Below are 24,983 nucleotides of genomic sequence, written 5' to 3' on the forward strand. Positions count from 1 at the left end.
CTGTGCACACAGCAGGCACTCCGGTTTGTCTCTGCCGATGCTTAACACAGTGAGTTATGAGACAGGGAGAAATCTAGACTTCAGCCACCGTTTAACAAACTGGTGACTCGGAGTTCAGCACTCTGGCGTTGCCGTCCTCATCAAAGGCTATATCTTTATCTAAAATTTATTAGCCAGCTTCAAACCTGTTTGCCAGCTCACTAATGGAAGCCTTTTGAATCAATTTGCTCCTATAATTTAAACAGCATTTCAATGTATATTGTCGGAGCAGAAAGGAGTTGAAGCTCCTAGCCAGTAGAATTAATTATTTATTATCCTTTTCATAAATACTTTCCTAGACCAACCTAACTGAAAAAATGCTTAGGCTGTTTAAAGCACACACACGCACACACACACACACACACACACACACACACACACGGACACAGTGTTTTCCAATGGCTAATTTGAAAAATGTCACCATATTAGTTTTCATTTACGTCTGTCAGGAAACATTTATATCTACATGTAAGAATTTTTTTTCCCCTTTCACCAGATTTTTTTTTTTTTTGCAGAGTATGCATTTAATTCACATTTACAAATTGGTTTCTGTTTTTAACTAAAGGCACTTTTTCAGCAGAAAAGATGTGTATGATCTAACTTTTAATCTCAGTGGCATGAGCCTTGAAATGGCCAACTTCCTTTTCATGAGAGCACTGTTTAGAAAATATAAATCTGCTTGATTAGTTCAGAGGAAGGATCTTCAGATTAAGCTAGTGTTAGTTAGCTTTGTTTTTTTTCTTCCGCTGATCATTGTGGGGAAACAGAGTTCCTCTGGTCTCTCCTGGCTTTGCACATCTTGGGAACGGTAGTGACAGCTTTCATTTTGGACTGTCTTTTCAAGGAATTCTGTGGAGTAAAGAACACAGGAAGATAGAGATAGTGTTTCCTATGGGAGCAGAGGGGAGGGTTGTTTGCTGTCTAGTATATGGAAGATAATGTCTTCTTCCAGCACTAAGTTGAGGTTGATTTGCTTGATAAAAGATTTGGATTCCTCATCTCACTGTTTCTCTTCCATGACTCACACCCAGTAAGGGCACAGCATCCACCTGTTCTACATCAGCCTTGTGGGACCGGGGGACAGAGGTGACTGGAGCTGATGCCGAAATGGACTTTGCACTGTTTGCACTCTTGTGAGCAACAAGTACTTCGTATCCGACCCTGGAGTCTCGTGTCTTCTACTAGCTCTCACAACACGTGGCAGCTGGCTACTTAGATTACAAATAGGGTGAAATCTTAGATTCTTCACAGTTTGAAAATTCCCAAATCAGTAACAGAGTTTATAAAGAGCTAGGTAGGCATGAGCAAACTGTGGCCTGCTTGCTAAATCCAGCCCACAAGCCTGCTTTTCCAGGCCCATGAAAATATAACAAACAAAAATATAAAAACAAAGACTATGTGACAGAGACCACATACGTTCCCATAGACGAAAGTATTTACTAAAGCATTTACTGGCCCGTTACAGGAAAAATGTGCTAAGCGCTGATATGGAGAAAGCGGTAAGTACAGCGTCTGATACATCGAAGGTACAACAGTTATAACAGCAAACACTGAAATACTGTTAATTATGTATACTGTCCATTCACTAGTGCCCTTCACCCTCACAGCTGTCCTGTGAGGTGCGTACTTCCATTCTCTTCATACAGGTGAGCACAAGAGTGCCTTTATTACTGTCTTTTCCTGAATTATAATGGGGAGACTGGTTAACTTACCCAAGGTCACACAGTTGGTAAATGAATGGTGGCAGTAACCCTTTAGAACCCAGGCTGCCAGACTCTGAGGCCCGTGTTCTTAACACTTTGTTGCCTCACTATGATGGGTACTCAAATCCTTGAGTTCTTACTCTGCACGTGTTAGGTGCCTTTCCGTGCTCTTTGTAGCCCTCTGCGGTGGGCTTCCCTTTTGCAGATCTAGACATGGAAGTTCTTGCGAGCGTGAAGCCTTACCCAAAGTTGTGTCCCCATCAGCATTGGTCCCAAGACTCAGATCCCAAGTCCGTCTGGCCCCAACGCTGATATTCTTTTCACAGCGTATTCTACAGCAAAGGCAGCCATTATTTTGGCCCATTTTCAAAGTGACGAGCTGGAATATTTTACAGCTTTCTTAAATTAATTCTTCATGTTGGTTATAAATCACTTCCTCTACGTTGATGGGCCTGTGTATTTTTTGGACATTTGTCTGGTCTTTAGATACTTTGGCCCCTTTAAGGATGATGTATCTTCTAAAATGGGACATAAAAGGGAACCGAAGAGGAATCTTAAGGTGCTCCATATCCCTCGATCCATCGTGAGAGAGCTGGAAGTGAAAAGGTAGCTGGGGCGCCTGGGTGGCTCCATCTGTTAAGTACCTGGCTTTGGCTCAGGTCATGATCTCATGGTTCATGACTTTGAGCCCTGCGTCGGCTCTATGTTGACAGCTCAGAGCCTGGAGCCTGTTTCCGATTCTGTGTCTTCCTCTCTCTCTGCTCCCCTCCAACCCCCGCCCCATCTCTATTTTTGAGAAAATAAACATTATAAAATGTTTTGTGAAAAATAAACATTATAAAAAAAGAAAAAAACAGGGGCGCCTGGGTGGCTCAGTCGGTTAGGCGTCCAACCTCGGCTCAGGTCATGATCTTGCAGTCCGTGGGTTCGAGCCCCATGTTGGGCTCTGTGCTGACAGCTTGGAGCCTGGAGCCTGTTTCAGATTCTGTGTCTCCCTCTCTCTCTGACCCTCCCCCGTTCATGCTCTGTCTCTCTCTGTCTCAAAAATAAAATAAACGTTAAAAAAAAAAATTAAAAAAAAAAACAAAAAACAAAAGGTAGAATACTTTTTCCTTGGAAACTTAAGCAGATTCACTGTCAAATTCCTTGTTTTTGTTTGGGTAAAACAGTTGCTCTGAAAGGCCCCATCGTCTTATAGTCCTACCAGTCTTTAGTGGTTTACACTTTTTTGTTTGTTTAATCTGGGATAATCTGATATTAAATGAAGATTTTTTTTTAAACAATTTTTTTTTTTTAATTTTTTTTTTCAACGTTTATTTATTTTTGGGACAGAGAGAGACAGAGCATGAACAGGGGAGGAGCAGAGAGAGAGGGAGACACAGAATCGGAAACAGGCTCCAGGCTCTGAGCCATCAGCCCAGAGCCTGACGCGGGGCTCGAACTCACAGACCGCGAGATCGTGACCTGGCTGAAGTCGGACGCTTAACTGACTGCGCCACCCAGGCGCCCCTAAATGAAGATTTTTATGTTATCTCCTAGAACTCTGGAAGTCCACCCATATTAAGCCCATTACTTTAAATCCCATTTTCCGGGTAACTGAGAATAGATCTGTGGATGCTATTCTATGTCATTTTGAGTCATATTTAAAAAAAAAATACTTTTGATGATTTTATGTATCATCCCATCCACAGATGGTCTTCTCGTCCACCTGACTTTCAAATCTGCTTTAGTCTTGGGAATTTTGCTTAGGTTGAAGGAATGAGCGTGTGTATCTTGTCAGAGCAAATCACAAGCCCGTGTAAACTCACTCTTGCTTCCAGCGTCTCGTTCATAGAAACTACAATCTGCTGAAGTTTCATATTGTTGTAACCTAGAAGCATGCCCATATTTATCACCCCTGGGCTGCTTTAGCATTTGAATATTATTGGAAATCTCAAAAGATCCTGGGAGCCAGTCATGAGAATTTTACAGCTCTTAGTTCTTCCAAATCTAGGTGTAGGCAGAGAGCGCATGTAGTAATTCAGTTAAATGTCCCCTTTTCTTGTTTTCCTGATGGGAGCTCAGTGTTTGTTTGCCCCATTGAGGAGGAGGCTTTGGGATGAGTGATTGTGTCTTGTCCTCAGATTTGCCTTTACTTCTTGGTCATTACGGAGCTCAGTCTTTCCAGCCGTGAAAACCTTTTCTACCAAGTTAATGGCGGGGGGTGGGGGAGGGGCCTGGTGAGGCATTTTGTGAGCACGCAGTCCAAAGAGCTTGGGGAATTTTGTTAGTCTGCCTTTTCTGTCTGGCTTTATTTATTTATTTATTTATTTTTTTCAGGGATTAACTAATACACATTGTGTGCTTCCGTGTCAGGCAGAGCAAGGTTCCCATCCTAGCCAGGAGACCGTTGATAAGCTCGTCAAACTTTTGGAGCCACGGCTAGCTTATTTGTAAAAAGAAAATGGATTTATTTATTTCTGTATTACACCTTACACGTAAACTTTGAAGCTTAGACCAACAACCAGTTCATTTTGTCTGGTGGTTTTTCTGAGTTAGGAATTCAGCCTTGGCCCAACTGGATGAATCTTTCTACTCCTTGTGGCGTTGACCGAGGTCACTCAGTGGCGCTCTGTTGGTGGATGAGTTCCTGGCATTCAGCTGGTCTAGGGTGGTCACTCATATGCATAGCACCTTCCCGGGGGTGATTAGGATACTGGGGTCACCTGGGCCTCTCGCCTCCCACGCCTGTGCGTGGCTTTCTGACATGGCAGTCTTAACGGAGGCACATTTCTTATGTGGTGACTCAGGGCTTCCAGAGAACGTGTTCTAAAGGACAGGATGCAGAAGCTGGCAGTTTCTTAAGGTCTGGGCCTAGAGACTGGCATGATATTACTCCTGTGGTCAAAGCAGCCACAGAGCCCACTCTGATTCAAGGGGAACAGACATACACCCACTCTCCGAGATAGAAGTGTCGAAGAATTTGTGGCCCTCTTGAATCTGCCGCTGTGGGTATAATAGCGTCTACCTTATCACCTGCAGAGTAAGTCCAAGCTTTCTGAAGACTGAATGAGATGTTCCTGTAAAGCACCAAGCACCTTACGTGGGTGATGGGAAATGTCCACGACATTGTAGCTGTTCCTAAGGGCAATTAGAGTAATAACGCTACATCACAATAAGAACAATGCTGTTTTTCTCCATGACACTCTATGCCTGTTGTTTGCAATTAGAAAGGTCAAGCCAGTGAGAAATGGGGCAGCATGGTTTCGTTTTGCCTTCCACCTCCACAAGGCGATGTCCTCAGCAGCAGGTACAGTGAAGAGTTGAGTGTTTGTCATCAGGGCTCCATCTCAAATTCAGAGGCACCCCAGTAGATGGTCATTGACTGCAGGTGTTTTCTCCTTGGCAATTTCTTGGAACCCCCCCCCCCCCCATCTCCACTCTAATTCTGAGCATTGTGTCTCACTTTTGTCAGTGGCAGAATGTTTGAACTGTCACTGCACCTCCCACGATCCCTTCTGAAATGGATTCCTCTCATGCTGTCCTTTGCCTTACCGTAGTAGAGATCTGGGTGCGTCCACACAATGAAAACCATTCATGAGCTTCCCCTTGGGTAGCAGTCAAGTCCAAACTTGCTGGCATCTAACTCTTCCCTGAGTTGGTCCCAGTCAGCTTCTCCCACCGTCTTCCCCATTCAGCTGCACCTGCTAAGTTTCTCCCAAGGAGCAGTGTTGAAGGGTGGTGTGGAAATCAGATTAACTCACTTGGTTCCTTCTCCAGCTCTGCACAGAAGTGTTTTTCTGCCCTGAGCCTGGCCTCCACTGGACCAGACAGAGAGCAGCATGTATTCAGACAACTCATTCATTCAGTAGACCTTTCCTGCATCCATAGAAGCCACAGAAGGAATTTGGAGCTGAAGTGTGAAATTATGGGACCTGCCTTGCAGGTGTCCATACTGGCAGCTGGGTGAGAAACGGGGGCGGAGCGGCCTGCTGGCAGATGCTTCAGGTCGCCCAGGCGAGAGGTGTCTGCACAAACGTGGTTGCACTGGGTACAGAGTGGAGGAGACGGTTTGGGAGGTAGGAAGGAGGTGAAAGCAGCACAGTATGGTCAACACCTGTAGGGGGTGGTATGCGAGGCCAGTGGAGAAAGAAGGGTGAAGGCTAGTGATCCGTGGACCGTGGAGTACATGGCAGAGCCATCCATGATGTGGGATGTAGGACAAGGAGTGGATGGGAACACAGGAGTCCACGGTAGCGTGTGGGGTTCAAGGCTCCTGTGAGGCCTCCAAGTGGAAGTGATCTGTCGGCATCTAGATTTAGATCTGGCACTCAGGGATGCGGACGGAAAGGAATTTGTCCTGGCATGATTGTATTGGCCGATTTGGACTGGAGAACCCCGCATTTAACTGAGGTGTCCTGCTTGCCTTGCAAATGGCTGATTTTCAAATTACAAGCAAATACATTCCTAACATCCTAACAGACTCTCCCATCGTACCCTGCACTTCAGCTGAACTAGAATCTTTTCTTGCTTCTGTTCCTTTCCTGCTGTTCCTTCTGCTGGGATGGCACTCCCCATTTTTACCCTCCCTGCCCCCTCCCCTACCATCCTCCTGTCTCCTGATGTCTGACTCCTGCCCATGCTTTGAAACCCTTTGTGTTTCAAGGTTGTAGCTGCTCAGAGTTAGCACCACCTTTTCCTACCCTCCAAATGCCTTTTTTTTTTTTTTTTTTTTTTGGTCTTTGGTGCATTTAGCATATAACACATTGTATTATATTAGTTTCTGAACTCTTCATGATTCCCCTACTGGTTTGTAAACTCCCTTGAGGTCAGAGGTCGGCTTCCCCTCTTTTTGCAGATTTCATACCTTACATAGTTTTCTATCATTTAATAGCTCAGACAGTACATAGTTCCTGTCTTCCTTGAGCTGTACCTTTCCTGCGCCCCTGAGCCCTGTAGGATTTTGGCAGAATGAGATCTTTTCGCATCAGGTATTCCGTGTTGCTGATCAGAGTAAGGATGTTGAGTCTCTGTGCCTCAGAGACCAGGGGTTGATTACTTTCTAGCATAGTCCGGTGTTTTGGCTTCAGGCTCTGTGTCCTTCCTGGCGTATTAGACCCTGGACTTTAACTACTAAGCTAACTCTCAGCCCGATGACTTCTTGTTTCACCTGTCCCTCACTGCTTTCCTTCCCTGGATCGGGGATTCTCTTTGGGGAAGGCAAAGTAACAGAAATCCTTTTTCCTTGAGTGCCTGGTGGATTCCCAAGCAGCCCTCCGCAGTATACCGAGTCCCTACTGGCTGCAGAGATGAAAAGTAACATTCTCAAAAGTAGCCCGACGGTTTTTCCCCTTTTTTGGTCTGTTTTTGGTTGTATTAATTTCCTGTGCTTCTGGTCCATTAGTTTCAGGTTACCATGTCAATCAGTCCAGGTCGGGAAGCAGTGAGTGCTGCCCCTGTGGTAGGCCCCTGCCTACATGTGGCTGACACAGCGTTCCCTGCGGAGAGAAGATTTGACTATAGATCTAAACCCTGGCTGAATCCAGCCTGCAAGTGTGTTTCTTTGGCCCTCATGTTTCATTTTTTTTTTTTTTAACAATTACTTATTTTTGAGAGTCAAGCGGAGGAGGGGCAGAGAGAGAGAGAGAGAGAGAGAGAGAGAGAGAGAGACCGAATCCGAAGCAGGCTCCAGGCTTCGAGCTGTTAGCACAGAGCCCGACGTGGGGCTCGAACCCACAAACCGTGAGATCATGACCTGAGCCGAAGTCAATGTTTAACTGCATGAGCCACCCAGGCACCCTTCTTTTTTGAAATGGTGAACGTTTTCTCAAAACGTCGATTCTTGGTTTCTCCCCCCACAACTTGCCAGTGTTCCGGGAACCCTGGCCCCAGGTTTCGCAGAGCTGAGCTGGGCTCAGTGGCTGTCATAGTTGGAGGGACAGGGGGCATCCACTCCAGGTCAGCTCACTCTCGCCCGTCCCTGGGGTGTCACCCCAGGGGTGACACACCCTGGGGTGTCACCTGCCCTCCCTTCCTCATTGACATTGCCTGGCTGGTCCACAGCCATCACCTGCAGCCTCCGGCTTCCCTGCTGGAGTGTGCCGAGTGTTTTGGTGGAGCGGAGGAGGGCCTCTTCAGCCACGCCGGGAGTCACAGACACAAAAGTGCATCTCTAGGGATGACTGATTTAGGCAGGTGGAGAGGGTGGTGAGGCAGTCGCCCCAGGCAGAAGCGGAGAGCTAAAAACAAAACAGCCCAGGGTGCTCTGAGTAACGGTGGCATTAACCACGTACTTCACTGTCTCTTCTTTGGAGTGGAAGGTGGAAGAACGGGGCTCGGAGGGGTCGACAGGATTGCCCCGATCGGTTCATTGTGGAATCTTGCTTATGGCGATTGTCCCTCGATACAACACTTCCAGCCCCAGAAAAATCCAGTGAAAAAGACATTCACCCCCAGTGGTTTGTCCATCAGAGGCCCTTTAGTGGGTATGAGAGGTTACGGAAGCTGTATCAGGACACCCGATCCCGTGAGTGGTAACGAGTAGCCCCGGGTGAGAACCCCCTTTCTTTGAGTGTGATCCCCAGCAGCTCTCTGGTTGTGGGGAAGTTCAGTTCCTTAATCCCAGACTCAGTCTCCCAGTCGGTCAAATGGAGTAAGACTGAGAGATTGAGGGCTCATCTATGCATGGCACCAGCACAGCCATGGCCGAGGGCACATTGCCAGTGAGTGGCATTGACGGTGCTGCTAATGACAATGGAAATGACAAGTGCCACGTGTCCCTAGCAACTCGTAGGAAAGACGGACAAGTCAGGGCTTTTCCCGTCTCCCAGCATTTAGCTGTGCCTACAGCAGCCCACTGCTTTTCCGTTCTCCTAACGGCCGTGAGCAACCTCAGATCCTTCTGGAAGCAGGTTGGTCGTGAACTATAAATAATTCGATCAAGAGGCCCCGGGCCCCGCCCCTGTGGGTGGGGTCACCATCAGAATATGGGGGTCAAGTGTGTGTGGCCGTGACCCCAGCGGTGACGTGCTGCAGCCAAGTCCTCAGATGCTGAGTAGACCCCAGCGGGTGGGGTGGACCGTCACTGTCGTGTGCCCTCACCTGGCAGTGCGCGAGGGGCGGGGGCGAGTATATTTACCACCCGAAAGTTAGGGAGGCTTTGATGAACTGGGCCATCTCTCCTCAGTCCCCATTTTTCCTCGCGTCTCCGAACTCTCATTAATTTTTCACAGGCTTGTGATGGATAGTTTTTATTTATTCACGTCTGAGGTTCTGTTGTGTGAAAAGGACTCATTTTATAACATTACATATTCATGGCTTGGGATAGATGGGATAAGGAACTTATTATTAATGTGTCACTGTGGGAAACTTACTCCAGTTCATTTGCGAACCTTGTTAAATTTGGTGTGGTCAGCAGACACGGTGAAGTTTCGGGTGCGTTCCCTCGATGGAGGGCAAAGAGTTGGCTGTTGCTTCCCCTCGATTCAGTGCAGTTGAGTTTATATCTTATTTAAATATTTGGAAATACTCATCTGAGGGTAGAAAAGAACATCGGAGTGAGGTGGGGGCGGACGGCAGCGATTAAGTAGAGAAAGAAGCTCCTGTCTCCTTGTCGGATAGCCTGGCTGCCCGGGCTTTCCGTGGCTCTCCTCCCAGGGGCATAGGAGGGGCGGTCCCCTTCCTAAAGGCGAGGTCCAGAGCCATGCCCTTCCCCACCTCCCCGCCGTGCCTAGCATCTCTCCTTGGGGCACGTTGCACATTCCTCCACCTCTTCGGTCCTCCTGACCTCTGCTCTGGGTTCTGGGGAGGTCTCCACTTGCAGCTCCCACTGACATCACAGAATTCCTTGCCCTGGACAGATAGAGGGAATGTCACCATACCATCTTGTAAATCAAAGCTGGGGGTGGAGGCAGGGCCCAGTAGGGAGCCCGGCCCAATCTGCTTCAGCGTGAGCTTAGAGGGGAGGAAGCATATGTTGCACTCAGTTCTCTGCAGAGACACGCTCTGCTCTCTGGTAGGGACGGTGTGCAGAGTTTGCGGCATTTGTGGGGGCCGCTGTGCGTGTGCCAGTTTGGTTCAGCAGCGACGTGGCCAGTGGTCGCTGCCCCTTAACAGACTCCTCCTCGCCGAGAGAAAAGCAGAATAAATGCACGGGAAGGATGCATTTTGAAATCTGGAAATTCTCCAAATCAGGCATCGGACTTGAAGAGTGTCCAAAACGTTAAGAATCATGTGGTGCCTCCTTGGCCACATGTCATGGGGATTTTCAAGCCTAGGATTTGTTACTGATAACCTTGTCCTCTACAGAGGTTAAGAAAAAAAATTGAAATTCTTTTGATAATCAAAGCAATTAGCTTACGAAGTTGATGCTGGGGTGTACCCGGCATGAGTAGGGGACAAAGGAATGAAATATGCCTTTAAAGGCATCCTCCGACGATGTTTCCATAATGCAAACCATTTGTTTCTCGCCGGGATTCCATTGGCGGTGCGCTGGTGTTATATTGCCATTTATATTGGAAAGGCAGACAGCGCGAAAACTGTAGTCTATTAAGAGTTTGTGAGTGTGTGCATGTGTATACAGTGAAATAATATCTAGTGTAATGTGAAGTGACAGTCAAAATTACAGCTTTTCTCTCGCCGCAAGGGCACTTCTTTGCCAAGTATAGTAATATTGTTGTCGCAGTGTTCAAGGTTGTCAGCAATTCTGGCTTACTCTGCAGAGAGTCATAATAGTGTGTGGAAGGAAGGAGCTTCCTGTCAGGGGAAATACTATAATTTTGATATATATTTGTTGGTGCCAAACTGCAATTAAATAGGAGGTGTTGGAAGAAGGTTTTATTTAACCAGCTTGAATTTGTTAATTAATTAGCAAAAACGTATATTTGGAATGCTTCAAGAAGCAGTTCCGTGATGTTCGCGTAACTTGATTCCACGCAATTGTTTTTGTGTTTGTCTGTCTCTTTGGAGAAAACAAAACACCCCCTCCCTGCAAACAGTGCAGAATAAAATGTTTTCAACCACCAAAGGAAGGGAAAAGTAAGACACCTTGAATAATCTTACCTCTTACCTCTTTGGGGGACATTTCTTAGCCTCTTAATGTTTGGAGTTCTCCCCTGGTGATCCAACAGACGTGTAGTATCTGGGGCATTGTCTGTTACGTGATTTAACTTGTACCTTGATGAGTTTGTGATTATGTTAGAGGACTTTGCAGGTGCCTAAAGGAAAAAAAGAATGGTCTTGGCAGTTTCTGTGTGTGTGTGTGTGTGTGTGTGTGCGCGCGCGCGCGCGCGCATGTGTGTGGATTAAATTGCTTGCGGACATAAGTCCATCTCTGTATACATGGTATCCACCTCTGTATGTATAGTATCCACCCCTGTATATATTGTATGCACCCCTGTATATATAGTATCCACCTCTGTATATATACTATCCACCTCTGTATCTATAGTATCATGCTAGCTCCCATGTTTTCGTTACTTGGGATAGTAACAAGTTTCTTAGTGACCGTTCCTGTTTCCATCCTGAGGAGAGAATGAGGGCGTCACCAGAGTGCCCTGGAAGCAATTCTGATGAAAAGGACTTTCTTTTTTGAATAAGTGGAAAAAACAGTGGGAGACTTAAATAGGGACAAATGTATTAAAAACTCTACTGCAGTTATGTGTTGAAAAATAAGTAACAGAAGGATTGTGTTGTTTTAAAAAAGATGTACTTAAGGGTCTTGAAAAAGCTATGTGTGTGGGGGGGGGGTTGGGGGGGGGGAGAGCCCTGCCCTCTCATATCGAGCATTTTGCAAATTAAGTGAGTTTCATTCTCCCATAAAATAGGAATCCAATAACATTTTATATGATCATAAAATGTGTCTACTTTTGTCTCCATCTCTTATGAAAAAAAAGGAAATATTCCCAAAGTATATTACAAAAAATAATTAATAAGCAACCTTTCGTAGTTCTTTTCCAAGGTTAATTATTACCCTAAGAAATCAATTTCAATTTCTTCGGTTTGAGAGACTCGTTTGTGACTCGGTGTTTCCAAAAAAGGGAGTGAGTTAAGATGCTAAATGGGAGCCTTCATCCCCTAGAGAGAATGTCTTTGCTGCTGGCCGTGATTTACCCGGTGCTGTCTTGCCTGTTTATGCCCCATGCCAGGAGAACGCATGGAAAATGAAATAGAGCTGTGAGGATCTAGTGCGGCAGATTGGTTACAGGAGGAAACAGAAGTTGTCTTCATATTGTTAAAATAAAAGTGAGATGCCCTTGAGTCTTCACAAAAGAAAATGACTTGGCCCTTAACCTTCCTGACAAGCCCGAGCTAACGGAGCAGGGGGTCCGGGGAGGCAGCCTGTATCTCTTTGCACGGGGATCACTGCTCCTGTCCTGAGACAGAGGTGAGCATAGCCAGGAAGAGGGAAGAGACCCTCTGACCTGCAACTATCTCCTGATGGAACACAGGAAACCAGAAACGAAGGGGATGACTCCCATCTCGCCTCGTGGCGATCTTCTGTAAAAGTCATCAAAGTCACACTGTGTTTTCACCAGGCACCTGAGTTTCTTGAGCCGAGACTAGAATGTTCTGGTCCATTACGGCTAACCACGGTAGGCTCTCCCCATCGGGGGCCACACTTTGGCAGTGGTGGGATTTCCTCTCTGATTCAGTATGTTCTTCAAGTACATGGAAAAAAAAAAAGTTTGGGTGCACCTGGGTGGCTCAGTCAGTTAAGCCTCCCACTTTGGCTCAGGTCATGATTTCCCAGTTTGTGAGTTCGAGCCCCACGTTGGACTCTGCACTGACAGTGGGGAGCCTGCTTGGAATTCTCTGTCTCCCTCTCTCTCTGCCTCTTCCCTGCTCGCTCGTGCGCACGCACTCTCTCTCTCTCTCTCTCAAAAAATATATAAATAAATAAACTTCAAAAATAAAATGCTTTCCTTAAAAAAAAAAAAAGTTTATTTCCCCACCTTTAATCTACTTTATATTTCAGTGTTTGGCTTAGAATTTCCCATGAGTTGGAATGGTTGATTTTCTGTATTTTGCATGTGTTAAGGTGAACATTTCAATACTTTGTGACATTCAGTGAAAAAAAAAAATTGCAATAACCTCTAAGGATGAGGTGAAACAACCAGTCAGTTGGTCTGTATATTGATTCTTTATATTGGGGATCCCCAACAGACTGGGGGGGGCAGAGGGGTCTGGGTTCGAGGGAGGGGCTACGAATAGTTATTCAGGATGCTCTTCTTGTACATGAAAGAGTCTGAGTTCAAACTAGCTTACCTGGAAAGGGTCATTTTCGGCTCATGAATGTAGAGTTTTCTGCAGAAGTCAGCAAGTTTTCTCTGTAATAGGACAGATAATAAATATTTTTGGCACTGTGGGCCATGTGGTCTCTTGTCACAATACTCACTCACCTCTTCCTCTGTAGCAAGAAGAGCCACAACGACGATGGGTAAACCAGCAGGTGTGGCCATGCTCCAATACAACTTTACTTATGGAGACCAGGCTTTGGATTTCATGTAATATTTCACGTGTTAAAAGCTATTCTTTCTTTCTTCAGCCATTTCAACATGTATTTTTAGACACTGGGCTGTTTGAAAACATGGGGCTGAGGTCCAGATTGGGCTCAGTGGTTCATGAGGGCCCCGTCTTTAACCTCTTGATTTTGATTTTTTTAAAAATTGTGTTCTTCCAAGAGAGTTTTCTGAGCGGGGATCAAGCTTGCCACTGATAGGGACTGGCCCTTCCGCAGCGGCAGCAAGAAGCCATTTCCCTCACTGTCCCCACACAAAAGCCGCAGCGAGAATAGGATGGGCCTGGCTTGAGGCATGTGCTACCCCTGAATCACTTATGACCCACAGGATGCGGTTCTTTGGTCCCAAGGCCTGGCCCTACGTGGGGTCTGGGAGGCCCAGCTCCCTAATGCAGAAATGAGTGCCATTTTGGCCACAGACAGGACATGGGCTTATATCCTGGACAGTCCCAGGTGTCGCTTCCGGACTCCACTGTGAACCTTTTACAGTCTTGCGTTATAATTTTATTTTTAGATGTCTCTGGAGACCTCAGGAAGAAGTCCTTTCTGAGTATGGCTTCAGAAAAGGAGTGCGTCGGGTGGTTTCTTATCGATGACTGGCAAAGTATGGGCCTCTGTAAGTCACACAGCAGCTCCTTCCTGGAAGCAGAGCTCAAGGCAGGCTTCTCGTTCGGTTGATCTGGGACGTTGCGCCTTCGCAAGAAGGGGGGTGAGGACAATGGCATAGGGCAGGGGGAGTGGCCCGGCTTCCACCCGCGCCCATGCGGAGCTCTGGAGTATGAAGCTGGAGCGTGGATGCTGCTTGACACAAGGCTCTGGCTGGCTGGCAGGCAGTGATTAGCCAGCCTCTGCCAGAGAAGGAGGCTTAGTGGGCACAGCCCCAGGTGAGGCAGAAGCGGGTAGTTGTGGCTTAGCAGCCAACACTCAAGAGCCACTGGGTGCACCTGCCAGTGAGGGCTTCTGCGGTTAGGAGGCAGCATTGTAATAGGCTGGTCTGCACCAGAGAGGCTTCTCTCAGCCCTCTACCCATGGAAGGAAGAAGGATTTTGGCATCAAAATACTCTGCAGGCAGTGTCCGTAGCTGGGTATTAATGGACGCCCCAAGTGTGGGTCTACACTTTTAAGAAGTTTAAACCTCTCTTTCTGCCAATGGCCTCATACCCGCTTTTCCACCTTCCGACCTGTTTACTTCAACAGAGTGATCCTCTAATAACTTTTGTTTAGTGAAACTCAAGCCTTTTCAGGATGCTGTGCTAATGTCTTCCTTCCTTAATTGAGTAAATATATTATACACAGCTGGGTAGGTGATTTCCTTGCTGGCCTTGCTGCTACAATTTGAAAATGGATACAATTTTCTTTAACTCACATAGAATGAATGAGGCATTTATTCCTGGTTTCCTGTGGCTCTCCTCCTTCAGAAAATGTATTTACATGGGTATTTTTGAACCACTTCTTAAGAAACTGAAAAATTAAAATAAAAAGGGGGGTGGTGGAAAGCCAAGCCAAACCCCTTACCCCTCCTCCAAACAATGGCTACATTGTGACAACAGTGGGTTGAGCTAAATTCAGCTACGTCAAGGAAGAGCAGTAAAAGGAGACGGATTGTTCTCTAAGCTTCACTTTATTGGATATTGTAATTGACATATAGTTGTCATTTATAATCATCTGTCCATTCTTGTGAGTTGGGAGCAGTAAAGTTAATTGTGGCAGCTCATTTGCATTAATCTCACCTCTGAAGGGTACAGTAACCCATTAATATCATGTCATGATGAATTATCACAAATAACATTGAACATATTGATTAATGATCTCTGAGATTTGTATCTCGTTAAAACATTTTGTTAGCTCTTTAAACTTTTAAGCCAACAACCATTGCACGTAGGAGGTGTTCGAGTCGTCTACTAGGTGGTGGTGGGGAGTGGCATACATTGGCAGGGTCACTGGTTTAAGGAGTTGGACCACTCAGTTCCCATTAGATTTTTTCCCCCCTCTTCAAGAAGCCAAGCACATTTTCTTGGTAACCTCCTCCTACTTTTCCCTGGATAATGGTTTCTTCAAAACAGCGGCTTCTTTGATTATAAAGCATTTCTGATTCTCGACTGGAATGATTTTAATAAAAGAGTTTTTTTGTTATCTATTCAGTTCCTCAATTGCTGGCCTTCGGAATCTCTTGTCTACCTAGATCTGCTTGTTACTTTAAAGTGCACGTGTTTTTTTTTTTCCCCTCCACTGCATCAAAATTTCTGAACTTTTGTGTTAACATAAATATAGACCATATTTGGAATGAGTTGTTGGAGATGAAATAAGGTCACTTAAAAACATGACTTATCCTTCGTTTTATAAAACTTCATTCCTCTTTTCTCGGGTGCTTTCATTTTTCAGGTGATTGTCCCGAAGGAACAAATATATTGGCCCCACGTGTCATGTGGGCATTAGTGAAAGTATTAAAAATCCTCTGTAACAAGCCCTTTGTAGAATTTCCTGGTAGAAGTTTCAATACACTAGGTGCAGTGAAGTAAAAGGTTGGCCTAAGAGTTGAATTGCAAAGGTCCTTCTTTGCGGCTCTTTGCTTCACAGGTTGTGAAAGCTCTACAATGTTTGATCTCTCTCAGCTTACATGTTCCTTCACCTACCTTTAGCATTTGCTCTGTTTTCTCCAGATAAGTATTTAACAAGTGGCAAATACGGAGACTGGTCTCCTCTGCTGTTTGCTGTTTAGAGAAATTGGACCTGATGGTCCTGAAGTAAGGGTACTTTGAAGAAGATGTCATTAATGCCCGGCTGGTTTACACCCCAAGAGCCGTTCTAGAGAGGGACCGAGGGCAGCAGCTGCTGGTCTGGGGCCCTCCAGCCTGGGGCCGGGGCCCCCCACGGAGGGCAGGATGGTGACCCCCGTGCCTGTCAAGCAGCCGGCTCCCGGAAGGCTGGAGTCACCGGTTACGACGGTTAGGAAAAGGCAAACGCATGAGAGCTGCGCGCTGGTGGGGCACAAGGCAGCCATTATGTACTGTTTGTCCCTTTAGCCAGCAGGTAAGGACAGTGTTGCCATCCTTCCTTCCCTTCAGATGCTCACTTTTATGAAGGGGTCTTAAAACAATAACCGGACCATATGTGTAGCAATCTTTGGGCCTAAATAGCTAAGGACAAAGTAGATTGCTTTTTTTCTAAGGGCCACTTTCCTTTCCCTTCTTTGTCAGGCCTGCGATGTTCCTCACCCACTGAGTATTTAATATCTGTGTTTTCAAATCAAAGAACAAGCTTTTTGTCTCCCAGGATAGTATCTTGTAAAGCCAACCTCTTTATTACTTCACTGGTTTAAGGCTTTATTACTTGCGATCCAAAGCCTGCTAGTGAATTATGCATGGTACGCTCCTCAGCATCTTCACTACCCACGCTCCCGCCACCTTTTTGGGGGGCCCGGAAAGTACAGGGAGATCACAACGTGTGTTCGTTTCTACCCACGGTATTAATCCTTATTCATTTTAAAAAAATCTGCTAACGGAAATATTTCTATTCAGCTCATTAATCAATTGTGACTTTCATTCCCTTGTTTTGTAAAAGCTGTTGCAATAAATACTTTTTTTTTTTCACAAGGCGAAAATCCAAGAGATGGATGCAGCCGGCGTAATTAATTGCACCCAGTTACAGGAGATCAGCAAGTTTGTGAGATTCACATGCTGCTCTTCCATATGGTTGCCCAGTAGGCGAAAAATTTGATTAATGTTTTGAAGTAGATTTTTTTCAGCAAATATTACAGCCCCAGATGAGGTGGTTTTTTTTTTCCTTTCTTTTACTTTCTAGTATTGTTAGGCTTAGCTGAAGAAACCAATCCTCTGATTTAAAGCTTAATAATATTGTGATCTAGCGAAAACTTAACATGCAATAAAAATTGCAGTCTGCCTGCCTCTCGTGGATACAGAAAAATAATGCGTTATGTCTTTGTTTGTAATTAAGTAAAACGTGAAAGTCAGATTCTAGGACTTGATTCCCCCCCCCTTCCTGAAAAGAAAATATAACTGTGGTTTTAATTGATGTATTTTTGGTGTGATTTATAAGCAATATACATGGGCAGACTTTTAGAAGTGTAAGGGAACAGTAAACTAAAACACAAATATGAGTCAGTGAATGGCTTCTTATTAATTGCTGCTCATACCAATGAAGCCACCCTAAATACGACCATGTGAGTGTCATAGAAAAAAATTTAAGCTGTTTCTACTGTTATTTCAAAGGTATATTGGTTTCATAACCACTCAAGACATTCATAGTTAATTTCTCCTTTATTTAGGAAAAAAAAAATAAAAACCTCCCGATTTTCTTTTTTCCAAGTTAGAAAGTCTGTTTTATCTTACGGCTCCTTGTCATGCTGGACACCCATGCTTTTATGTCACTGCCCCAGTGGGGTCATGCTCCAGCTTATTTTTCTGATCACTGGGTGGGAATCAGCCACTGGGTGACATAATGGGACAAGATATGGTAGGCTTGACCTTGGCGTTCAAAACAACAACAAGAGATTTTGGAAATGTGGGAACTGGTGATCCGTTTCGCAAGGAAAAATGAAATAAGACGAACTTCTCCCCTTTGGCAAATGAGGCCTGATGCTTCAGATAGCTTAGCTTTTCTGTTTTGCTTTGCTTTTGAAACTTAATGATTTCTAATTGCCTAAGCAATATATGACTCTCCTTAAACCTCGATGTCTGCTGGAAGGACTGTTAGCTCAGGTGGTTAAAGCCTGATCTGTAACTGGGTACCAAGCTCATTTTGAATCCTGTGTCATGGAGTCATGAACAAGAGCCATAACTTTGACCCGCCACTGGTCCGGAGAGAGACTCAGTTCAGCAGGAACCGAGTTACCATTGAAAACAAAGCCAGCAATATTTGCTGTCCTCTATAAGATGTCACTCACTTGCTGCTTTCTTCCTCTGCGTCTCAGACATTTTAAGGGCTCGAAGTGCCCTGTTTCCAGTGGCTTCACAAGGAACCAGCTCAGTCAAGGTACAGGGGCCAAGGCAGAGACCAGGCCAGGAGGGCCATCTCTTCTGATTTTGAGTTAGTAAGTCAAATCTTTGAAGAAAAGATTAGATACTTTTTGATAATATTAGATGTGTTTGATCGTTTCGCTAAACTAGGTTTATAAATCTTTTTTTCTGTATTATTTTTATCTTAATGACCGTGTGGGTAGTAATTATCTGTAAAAGGCATGAAAAGAAGTGTTACCGTGACAGCATATTTTTAAAAAGTCTGAAGAAACCAGCACAGCCTGTCTTCCCTAAGTTTGGGCTGAAGCTCTTTTGTTCACGTTCGGTGTTATCTAGTTAGAGATTATGATAGTGACGCAGCTTTGGAAACACCCTTTAGGAAAACATTTGTCTAAGATTTACCTAACTTTTTTCCTTTGTCAGTCAGCCATTCCTGGTGAATATTTTTTAACCAGGAAGTTTAAGCAATCTGTCTCTGAAAGCCTGCTACATTCAAGACAGTTCATACAATTGCTTCCAATTACAGCCTGGGCTTTTTAATGAAAAAAAAAAAAAAAAAAAGGAAATAGTTTAAAGTTTTTGTTTAGTATGACAGTTGCAACATGAATGATACATGGTCAGTTGGCAGGAGACAGTGCATCGAATTATTTATGAGTTTATCTTTTTTTTTTTAGCAGCACCTATTATATATATATATATATATACATACATATATATACATACATATATATGTATGTATATATATGTGTGTGCAATTTATTATTGAGTCATAGTATGAATGGCTGAGGGAAATGTTTGAGAGGGTCTGATGAGGGCCAGTGCCTTATGGCAATGAAAGTCATGTTAGTTTTATTCACAGCTGGTGGATCTAGGTTGGTCTGATTTTTGTTGTGAAGCTGTGGTCCTGGTGGTCGTTTGAATAAAATGCGTTTGGAAGCAACAAGCCTGTTCACAGAGCAATATTTTGTTTTATCAAAGGAGAAGAATATATGTCCTGTCCATCTTTCATGAGTAATACATCCTTCTACACGATAGCATTGGCTGAACAATCATAGTGACCCTTTATATCCTAGAGGAGCCCGATACATTTGCAACATCTCCCTTTATAAGTCTTACTTCCCTAGAAGTAATCCTTCGGAGAGCGACAATTCCCAGAGTATCAGTTCCCTTAGATGAAATTTCCTTTTATTTGAACTAACTGCGTTGGATTGTAATTTACAGGCTCTGTCGGTATACAGTTGTTCAGATCTGGTATTTCACCCGCAAGCATCCATCAGTTGGGTGGACGTTGGCGCATTTTTCAAGCGGGAAGAAGTCCAAACAAATATAAGAAGGGAGGAAAAAAATACCATCCTGGAGATGGGAAGAAAAAAAAAATTATCCTTGGGGTCTCACAAGTTGAGATCGTTGCGTGTTGCCATGCAAAACTAACACCCAGCAGGGAGGTTCTGCTCTTCTCACAAATTCTCAGTTAACACAAGGCGCCGTGGCAGCTGGGAGCCAGAGAGAGTGAGGGTCCTGGCTGAAATGCGGTGCAAGGCGGCTCTTGAAGAAGTCTTGCTGGGAGCACACAGCGCTGGAGGGGAGAACTTTACCTGGTGCTGGCAGCGAAACTTTGCCAGTCTGTTTCTTCCCCTGCTTCAGGCTTGAATAAAATGAGCGCTAATGATTTTTAAGGCGTTTTTTAAGTGATTTGTCTTGGGAATGCTAAATTGGCAAGAATAAAACCTAGGCAGGAAAGTTGATTTTTGATGACCCAGAGAAGGCATGTCCTAGAGTGATTTAGTAAGGCTCCAGTGGTCTAAGATTGTTCCACATCAGGGAAAGTGTACAGTTCTCAGAATTACTTACTAATGAAAAAAAGAGGTGGGGGGGAAAGGTCGTTAGGCTACTGGGCATTGGGAATGAGCAGCAGCTCTTAAGATGAAGTGTTCTGAGAAACCTTCTGCCATGGGGATCCAAGATAGTGCCTTCCTGAAGAACGGTTTCCCTTGTCCCGGAACGAAGGGGACAGGGAAACCCCCAGATTCCCGTAAAGGTAGAGGGGTTGTTTCATGAACCCAAGAAAGCACAAGAGATCCAAGTGTATACATACATCCCAGTTCTCAAATCAAACTTATTGTTGCATTTTCTACGTAACCAATATTTGAAAAACACAGTGTTGGGGAGTCTCATTTTCTTTTGTACTAGCTTGGGCGTGTGAGTGGGTCTGGTTCTTTTTAGGAGGCACTGAGTAAAATAATGTGTACTATGGAGAGAAATGCCCTTGAACTTGACAGGTGTTTTCTTCAAGTTTTCCGAGTGAGTCTACAGCATGAGTCAGCCTATCACAGATTTCAGAATATTCCTTGAGAGTTTTAGGAGTCATTTTATTTTTATTTTCGTGAAGAGTGAAGTAATTGTATCTCATTGATAATCAGAAGCTTATCAGCCCATGAATTCAGTTACAGGTATTTAAAGTCACTTCTATTAATTCTTTAAAATGAGATTGCTGCGCACGCACACACACACACACATTTCCATTTCTCTCTCTCTCTCTCTCTCTCTCTCTCTTTGGAGGACTTGGGGTTGGTCAAACAAACATACGGGCATTTACTTAGGGAGCACTCTACAGACATGTCAATATCTGCCCACGTGTTTATTTGTAATTAAAGTTAAGATGCTCTAGAATGGCTTTACCATTAATCTAAAAACATAGAGTCGTTTCCTGGTGAATGATATATGACAGTTTGCCCTGTGCTTCCTCTGAAAAGGAGACTGTTCCTGTGGCATTATTACCGAGCATGGCTTTTCCTGTAGGGCTCACGGCTTAACTGTTTCAAACTCCTGTTGTTCTGTAAATCTGTCAGAAGGGTCTGCAAGGGACCATATTTATGACGAGAGTGTAGAGTGGTCAGTCTAAAAAGCTCCTTAGTGTAGTACTTTGAATTTTAAATTACACACATAATTCAGAGGTAATGTAACTTGCAGTGTCGGACTTTCGTCCATTCCGTTAAATGGAGAAAAATGACTGGTGTGAGGAATGACTTATTGATTCTTGGTGGGAAAATGACTTCTGTAATATAGGAAGTATGGTAAAAGGAATAGCTTAATTATTTACGGAGCACTTTTCAAAATATGCTTTTACAGCAGTACAAATTGTGTATATACAAATCGTACAACTGGATTCTTTTTTTTTTTTTAATTCTTTCTTAGAGGAAAGTTATGAGAAGGCTTATCGTATTTAGTTGCTAAGGCAAAGTTTAATTTTGCTTAAACTCTTGGTGGCTGTAACTAAGAAAGGTACAAGGAGCAAGGAGAAGTTTCTAAATACCTTAAAAATATGATTTGTTCTAATTGCCATTTCTTATTTACGTTATACTTACGCTCACTTTAGGGGAACTTGACTGCCAAGATTTACAAAATACACTTCTCTCTCTCTCTCTCTCTTTGTCTTTCTGGTTTATGATGTTTTTCAACAGTGTCATGAACTCACTTAATCTGATTTCATCAAGTAAATATATGGGAAATTGAAATGACATATTTTAATCTGGCATTTGAGGAAATATTCATAAAATATCAGATAAAATATTTATTTTGGCCTTTTCCTTCTGATCTCTCTTTTGATTCAGTGTGTATTCTTTGCTTAAGGACCACAGCCTAATGTTATTTTGACTGCAGTTCACAGTGTTGGCAGCCTTTCAGATAAACAGCATATTTGTGGTTAATTGGTTGAACATGTTCTATAATTATAATTATATTAAAACCTTAATGTGCTTGAACATTTGCCCACTGAAGGCCACTTGCATGAACTACGTTATGTTTCTGTCATTATAACTGAGCTGTCTGGGGCTGACATTCAGCAATTGAGGCAGGACAGGGGACCTGGGAATAACACAGAGGCTTCTCATTATTTCCGTCAGAGACCGCTGTTTGGACAGTTTTAGAAGTTGACCATGAAAATTGCCGTCTGGTTGTTACTCGGATCCCCAGGTTTCCATCTGCGGGCTAACGTTTCTTCAGATTTTCAAAAGGGGTTGGCTTGGCTTTTTATCAAAGTTACACAACGGCTGTAAAAAGCAAAATTAGCACTTTATCAAGTTTGGAGCAAATTGCCAAGGCCACCAGGGAGCCGGGAGAGTCACCAAAGACCACTGCTTGGAACTGGGCAAGGAGCCATCTTTGAAATGAGCAGAGAGGTCTGATGGCCACCAGCTGAGGAAGGGAGCCTCTTTTTTTCTGCACGCAGCCATGCCTTTTGGATTGACATGCTGGACTGGTAGCCCCCTGGGACTTGTCAGCTGAGAATCTTCTTTGCAGATACTGAGTCAATCATACCATGGTATCTTACGCTGGTAAGAGTATAAACCAGTGTCTGTGACACCCTCGGGTTTTGCACGAACTGAGGATGATGTTTACATTTTTAACTGGTTGAAAGAAAGAGTGAAAAGAAGAACAGTATTTCCTGACACATGGAAAATATATGAAATCCGAATTATAATGTCTGTAAATAAATTTCTTTTAATGTTTATTTATTTTTGAGACCGAGTGAGAGAGAGCACCAGTGGGGGAGGAACAGAGAGAGAAGGAGACACAGAATCCGAAGCAGGCTCCAGGCTCTGAGCTGTCAGCACAGAGCCCGATGTGGGGCTCGAACTCACAGGCTGTGAGATCATGACCTGAGCCGAAGTCGGACACTCAACCGACTGAGCCACCCAGGTGCCCCAAGATGAACTATTTTTTTTTTAATTTTTTTTTCAACGTTTATTTATTTTTTGGGACAGAGAGAGACAGAGCATGAACAGGGGAGGGGCAGAGAGAGAGGGAGACACAGAATCGGAAACAGGCTCCAGGCTCTGAGCCATCAGCCCAGAGCCTGACGCGGGGCTCGAACTCACGGACCGCGAGATCGTGACCTGGCTGAAGTCGGACGCCTAACTGACTGCGCCACCCAGGCGCCCCAAGATTAACTATTTTAATGAAAAGTCAGAGGATGAAGCAAAGAGAGCTACACTGGAAGAGTAGCAGGCAGCCTATCTCGTCTTCCCAGGAAAGCTTTACGATCTCCCTCCTCCTTTCCACCTCTTTCCTTTTCTGCTTGGCTAGGCCCCTCCCCGCTCCCCCACCGGCCAATTTCTTCCTTTTCCCTGTGGTGACAGGGGCACGCCTCAGGCCCTGCAAGGGTATCTCCGGAGGGCTCACAACCAAAAAGGAGGCTGGACTCCAGCTCAGAGTTAGACTGTGGTACAGCCTGAACTACCAGCTTGCAGTGGGGGTTATCAGCTCCACACTGAAGGTAACAAAGCCCTTACACCTTTCATTTTATTTTTTTTTCATTTTTGTTTAACGTTTTATTTATTTTTGAGACAGGGATAGACAGAGCGTGAACAGGGTAGGGTCAGAGAGAGGGAGACACAGAATCCGAAGCAGGCTCCAGGCTCCGAGCTGTCAGCACAGAGCCCGACACGGGGCTCAAACTGACAAACCGCGTGATGGTGACCTGAGCCGAAGTCGGACGCTCAACCGACCGAGCCCCCCCCCCCCCCGCCCCGCCAGGCGCCCCAAATAAAATTTGATTGAAATATGCCACAGCCATTTGCATAGGGATCGTCTTGGGCTGTTTTTCTGCTGTCAGGGTAGTGTCCTGTTTGCAGAGACGCTGTGGCCTCACAGCTGAAAATATTTACTTTCTGGCTTTTTTTGTAGAAAGTCTGCCACCCCTCATCTAAATAAGATGTCCTTCATTTTCTGTGTCCCACCAGGGCAGCGAGGGTTTTAGTACCGGGCCAGAGAGGGGGATTTGGGTCGGATGAACGAATGAATGACCTGTCTCACCAAAGCTCTGAGTGCACGGAAGTCTGCTATTTTCTTATCTTTGGCCTCGCCCACCAGACAGAGTTTATAAAATTTGAAAATCTGTTTCCAAACATGTTGGGATTGATTTTTATGGTCTTCTGATTAACCCAATAAAAATGGCAACAACACAGCAATTTTAAGAAAATAACAGAGCCAAGTGATTTTTTTTTTTTTTTATGTCTCTGCATGCAATCCATATTACACCCACATGCAGTATTTATATGGTCCAAATAATTCTCTTTTGGACTTAGAATGCTTTAAATTAGGATTTACTGAAAAGACTGTGTTCTGTTTCATAAAAAAAAAAAAAAGAAAGGAGGGGCACCTGGGTGGCGCAGTCGGTTGAGCGTCCGACTTCAGCCAGGTCACGATCTCGCGAGATCTCGCGTGATCTCGCGTGAGTTCGAGCCCCGCGTCGGGCTCTGGGCGGATGGCTCGGAGCCTGGAGCCTGTTTCTGATTCCGTGTCTCCCTCTCTTTCTCTGCCCCTCCCGTGTTCATGCTCTGTCTCTCTCTGTCCCAAAAATAAATAAATAAAAACGTTGAAAAAAAATTAAAAAAAAAAAAGAAGGAAGGAAGGAGAAAGTTCTTCTCAGATTTATTTCTGTGTTGGAGGAATTCTGGCATTGCAGAACACGGCAGGAAATTCCATTAGGTTGAAATGTGCGGCCCTTACCCTCAAGCATTCGCAGGGATTCACAGAAGAGCCCCGTGCATTCAGACAGACCCCGGTTGCCGAGCTGAGCGTGCGTTTTGTCAGAAGACTTTGTAAGGTTTTCAGGGATGGGTTAGAATGGTGAGGGTTCCCAGTGCAGAATTCTTAGTCCAGAGATTTTTCTGCCGAAAAGGTAGAAAATTCTAGAACCTCATGAGCACACCCCCACCCCACTCCAATCCTGTGGGTGCACTCGATCGTCACCCTTCCTTGCTAGTC

General features: G+C 44.7%; 1 protein-coding gene and 1 long non-coding RNA gene across 3 annotated transcripts in view; one reads left to right on the forward strand and one right to left on the reverse strand.

The window, feature by feature from the left end:
• WWOX (WW domain containing oxidoreductase) overlaps positions 1 to 24,983 on the forward strand; it is a 988,815-nt gene that overhangs the window by 152,667 nt on the left and 811,165 nt on the right. The window lies entirely within an intron of this gene.
• On the reverse strand, positions 10,584 to 14,944 carry LOC121009995 (uncharacterized). The gene is made up of 3 exons (XR_005780947.1): positions 14,606 to 14,944; positions 12,987 to 13,048; positions 10,584 to 10,936 (listed from the first exon to the last, which is right to left on the reverse strand). It is a non-coding gene; the product is annotated as an uncharacterized LOC121009995 (long non-coding RNA).

This window comes from Herpailurus yagouaroundi, unplaced genomic scaffold (genome assembly GCF_014898765.1).
Source record: "Herpailurus yagouaroundi ecotype Mexico unplaced genomic scaffold, PumYag 190, whole genome shotgun sequence".
NCBI classification, from domain to species: domain Eukaryota; kingdom Metazoa; phylum Chordata; class Mammalia; order Carnivora; family Felidae; genus Herpailurus; species Herpailurus yagouaroundi.